The following is a 5,843-nucleotide window of genomic DNA, read 5'->3' on the forward strand; positions in this document are numbered from 1 at the left end:
TGCTCTATCCACTGAGCCAAACCGGTTTCGGCTATATGATCTTTTTAGCAAAAGCAAAATAGTAGTTCTATCGTGGCTGCATTTGCCTTCTTTGGTGAAATAAAGAGGTACGTTTGAGATAGCCTACCTTAGAGTTCTCCCTGGTTAACCCTAGCCATTTGTAAGTACTCTTTCATTTGCTTATCCCCGTCTTCCATCCTTGTGTGGGGTTTCTGGCCAGCACACAGGTGCTGTTGGAGATGGCCAAGGTGCCCAAGCCAAGTGAGCTACGCAGGTGGCTATCTACAAGGGAGCCTTGCTGAAACAAAGAATAACACCAATAAAAACAAGTTTCCCACCAAAACCAGTTTGGCTCAGTGGATAGAGTGTCTGCCTGTGGACTGAAGGGTCCCAGGTTTGATTCCAGTCAAGGGCATGTACCTTGGTTGTGGGCGCATCCCCGGTGGGGGATGTGAAGGAGGCAGCTGATCGATGTTTCTAGCTCTCTATCTCTCTCCCTTCCTCTCTGTAAAAACTCAATAAAATATATTTTTTAAAAAGTTTCCCATCCCTTTATTTTAGGGGCCTTTTCTATTCTGATGGAAAGCCTGTACGTCTGTTTGATAGTGGTGTCTCCTCTGAAAACGATGTCATCTGATATGGCAGCATTATGAACAGAGCAGATAAGCAACATGCTTTCCCAGCATGAAGGGAGCAAGCGGGCATTAAGTGTACATCCCAGCAGAAAAGCTTCGAAACGTCCTAACTGGAAGAGGGTGAGCAGAGGAAATGGCAGGCCAATTACACTGATTACCGCGGCTACAAACACGCGTGGCTACCTTCATGCTTCAGTGATGCTGTGATTATGTTTTTCTGAAACGCTGTGCGCAGGCAGCCTCATTCCGAGTTCAATCCTGCTGTTTATTTCCTGCCGCTTTCACACACACTCTTACAAGTGTAATAATATATGTGATACCACATAATGGGGTCCCCCTGCCGATCTCCCATCCAAGTACTAGGCTTTTTAAAAGATCGTTTTACACATTTTTTCTTTCTACTGTTGGTCAAAACTCAGGAGAAATTCAATGAGTCTTTGTCAAACCAGCTTATGCTAACAGGGCACTTCCATGAATATACATTCTTACACAAAGATCCACTATGATCTGAAGGCCAAGGAAGGAAGTCTGAAAGAATGATCAAGTGTGACCTGCCCATAGTTTTGCCGTGAGATTGCATGTCTCTTACTGTCTCTGTATGAGAATTAGGATATATATGTATTAGGATACATATATCTATGTATGTATGAATTAGGTATTTTAATGCCAGGAAGATGCACACATTAGCTTTTACCTGTTGTTGCTATTGTGAGTATCCAGATAAAGTTATTCAGTTTACACATGTGGATATAAATAGTTGATCCCTGGAATAATTTCAAAATGTCACTACATGTTCCCTTAATTTTTTAAAGTCATCTCTTATCATGGCCGTTGTGGATCTATTGGCTGGAGTGTTATCCGTGTACCAAAAGGGGGCAGTTTGATGCCCAGTCAGGGCACATACTTATATTGTGAGTTCAGTCCCCTGTCAGGGCCTGTACAGGAGGCAACTGATCAGTTTGTTCTCATATCTCTCCCTCTCTCTCTCCCTCTCTCTCTCTCCATTCATCTCACTAAAATAAAAACTAAATAAACAAAATAATCTCTCATTCCTGTTAGGTTGGACTCACTAGTAACCCATATTTGGAACATGCTCTTTCCTCTTTCTCTCACTCCAAATTACACTTCTGAAAACAACACTGATGCACAGAGGATGGCCTGAAGGTCACAGCCCAGTGCTGGAGGCAGGGGTCCTGGTGAGATAATTCCTTGGGAAACTCTCCTGGGATAGACTAAGCCAAATAAGAGTCTGAAGCAATAACATTGAGAATTTGATAAAATATTTGAGAAAAAATGATGAGAATGAAGTAACTAATAGATGTGGAGCTTAAGGGAGATTGAGAAATCTAGAATGATTTCCTTCCAAATTCTGATTTAGTTAAGATGGGTAATGGTGAAGCTACTAGTATTATCAAGTTAAGAAATATCGTTGGGAAATCAAAATAGTTTTAGAGAAAGATAATGAGTTTCATTTTGAACATGAATTTGAAGTGTCAATGGGATGTTTCTCTGCAAAGATGAATGTTCTTTCTCTCCCCCCCCCCCCCCGCCAAAAAAAAATGAGGAAGGTCAAAGAAAAAAATGAGGGACTTTTCTGAGACTAGAAAATATATCTACAACTTCAATCATCCTTGAAATATTCTGAGAACAAATTATGTATGCTAAGACAACTGCTTCTTTTCACAACATAATTATTTCTCTGAATCTTCTTTAATGAAACATTTGGTGTTCCTAAAAAAAATGTCATATTTGGGTGTTTTAAGTAACACCAACATATTATTGCATAGCTAGAAATTTAAACAAAATTTATGTAATTAGATTCAGAATATTGAAACCTTTCTGACAATTAAAGTCATAATTCATTTCTACTCACTTAGGCACCTGGAGTGAGCTCTGGAAAGGTAATTATATTCATTGCAAATTTACATCTTATGCATATCCTGGTAAGCATTCTGCAGGAAAGCGTTACGGAAAGACACAGGTGCTTAAATTAATAAACATTAGGAAATCAGCAAGAGAATTCGACTACACTAGTTATTGTTTCCAAACTAATTATTTAATAATTGAACATCTCTCTACACCTGATCCCAAATCAAGGGATTCTGTGACCTCCCGGGGTTCAGGGTTCATATTTGATCACTTAATATCAAACGTGCACAACGCAGGGCACTGAACTAGGTAGTTGTTCGAGGGCAATTAAAATTTCCCTGAAGGTCTCCTGAAAGTTCACAAGTCGAGACATTCACACTTGTAAAACAGGGCTGTAATTGTTAAGAAGCCTTGTTAGTGCTTCAAACAGAACAAAGTGTGTTGCAGACACAGAGTTTCCTGGCAGAACTTCTGAAGGAGGCATCAAGTGACTGATTACTCATGGGTTTGGCATGACTGATGGGAAGACATGAAGTTGAAGAGAGCAAGTATGTTGTTGAGGACCCAGACTCCATCCTCATTGTTGTGAACATCCTTTGAAAGGCATCCAGCAAGGAAGGGCCAGGATTTTATTTTTGCAATGAGTACATGAGACACACAACGTGACCTGTTTTTTTCTTGTTTAAAGCTCCATTAGAAGATGAAAAGCAAGGCTCTTAGTCTAAGACTGAAAATAGTTCATGAATTCACCTTCTAACATACATAAAAACTAACTTAAAATGGAACAAAAGACCTGGAACCATAAAACTCCTTCCTAGAAGAAAACAAAAGTGGTAAAGTCCTTGACAGAGGTCTTAGCAATCATTTTTTAATATGACACGAAAAACAAAAGCAACTAAAGCAAAAAATACACAGTTTGACTATGTCAAACTGAAAAGTTTCTTCACATCAAAGGAAACCATCAACAAAATGAAAAGGCCAACCAGTAAATGAAAGAAAAAATATATAAATCATATCGGATAAGGGGCTAATACGCAAAATATATGAAGAACTCATATAACAATAGCAACAAACTAATAAGCAATCTGATTCCTAAATGGGCAGAAAATCTGAGCAGACATTTCCCCAAAGAAGACACACAGATGTCCAACAGGCACATAAAAAGGTGTTCTGAACCACTACTCAGTAGGCAAATGAATATCAAAACCACAATGAGATATCACATTCCACCTGTTAGAATGGTAAAAACTCTGTAATGCAGAGAAAAAGGAACCCTCATGCACTGCTGGTGGGAATGCAGACTGGTGCAGCCACTGTGGAGAACAGTATGGAGTTTCTTCAAAAAGTTAAAAATGGAACTTCCAGTGATCCCACTTCTAGGAATATATCCCAACTAAACAGAAACATCAATCAGAAAAGATATATGCACCCCTATGTTCATAGCATAATAGCTAAGATTTGGAAACAGCCTAAGTGCCCATCAACAGATGAGTGGATTAAAAAACTATGGTACATCTACACAATGGAATTCTACACTGCTGTAAAAAAGAAGAAAATTTTACCATTTGCAACAGCATAGATGGACCTGGAGAGCATTGTGCTAAGTGAAATAAGCCAGTCAGAGAAAGATAAATATCATATGATCTCACTCATTTATGGAATATAATGAACAACATACACTGCTGAACAAAAATAGAAGCAAGGTCATAGAAGCATTGAAAAGACTGTCCAACCTATGAAGAAAGGTAGGGCTGGGGGGGTGAATTAGGGGGTAAGAGATCAACAAAGGACTTGTATGCATGCACATGAGCATAACCAAGGCATGTGAGGGCATGTGTGGGGAGTGGGGGCAGCCAGGAAGAAGGTCAATGGGGGGAAAATACGACATATAATACTTTAAACAGTAAAGAATTTAAATTAAAAAGAAAAAACTCTGGAAGTAAATGTTGACAAGGATGTGGAGAAAAGGAAACCTTTATGAATTGTTGGTGGGAACATAAATTGATGCATCCATTATGGATAACAGTACTGAGCTTCCGCAAAATATTAAAAATAGAACTACCATATCACTTAGCAACTCCACATCTGCGTATTCATCCAAAGAAAATGAAACACTAGTTCTAAAAGATATAATATATGCATCCTCATGTTCCCTGTAGCATTTTTTTACAATAGCAGAGAGAGAGAGATTACTACCTGCTTGAAAAATGGGCTATGAATTCACAGTATGGAATAGACATGGAACTTTGGATGGTAGCAATAAACCTTGTGCTTACAGTTTGGTAGCTGCACATAGCTCATTCTGGACAGATGGTGTTGTGAGGAGGCTTTCACTTCTAAGAGTTTATTTATTTATTTACAGCTGTAGGATGTGAGTTAGGACATTTAGCCTCCTGGTCTCCAGCCCGCATGGGAAAGAAATGTACCAGGTGGGAGAACTGGCATCCCTGTAAGATTGCAAAATCGCAGGATTTCCAGGAAGACATTGTGGTCCCAATCCCACTTCTGAGTCTTTTATTATGTGCCTCCTCTCTACCTTTCCCCGAAACAGCTAAAGCCATCTTGAAAAAGAAGAACAAAGCTGGCGGCATCACAATCCCTAACTGCAAACTATATTCTGGTCCCCTGTAAAAGGAAAGCCTGGGAGTCCATATCTGTCCCTGAGGTCTCTACAACCTGCCCAATTCCAATGTTTCACATGTCTATAAGAATTTTTTTAAATATATTTTATTGATTTTTCACAGGGAGGAAGGGAGAGAGATAGAAATCTAGGAAACATCAATGAGAGAGAAACATCAATCAGCTGCCTCCTGAACACCTGCCACCGGGGATGTGCCCGCAACCCCTTGACCAGAATCAAACATGGGGCCCTTGAGTCCACAGGCCAATGCTTTATCCACTGAGTCAAACTGGTTTTGGTTATAAGAATTTTTTTAAAGTTACCCAGGTAATATGCAAACATCATTTTGGACATACAACCCTGTGGTGACATTTAGATGTCGAGAAATCCATCCTTTAGCGGTGACATCTGTCAAGAAGGATGACAGCTCTGAACAGCATTTAAAACAAGAAAATTTATCAGCCTTCCTGTTAACTGCAAATGTATGGGGTGTTCAAAAGTCGCAAGAAAACTCATAGGGCCATGTTAACAAGGTGGCCTTTGTCTTGAAAGAGATCCGAGGCTGAACTGGGTCTTTGAGACTAAGTGTTTTAATGAGGTTCCACCCCATTGGAACAGAGGCAGAAAGGCCTGAGAAAAGGCCATGATTGCTAGACGTTTGATGATTTCTGTCCTGGGGGAGACGAGCCCTCATTTCTTTAGCCATTCATCTCCCCCTT

The sequence above is a fragment of the Pipistrellus kuhlii genome, unplaced genomic scaffold (genome assembly GCF_014108245.1).
Source record: "Pipistrellus kuhlii isolate mPipKuh1 unplaced genomic scaffold, mPipKuh1.p scaffold_m20_p_17, whole genome shotgun sequence".
NCBI classification, from domain to species: Eukaryota; Metazoa; Chordata; class Mammalia; order Chiroptera; family Vespertilionidae; genus Pipistrellus; species Pipistrellus kuhlii.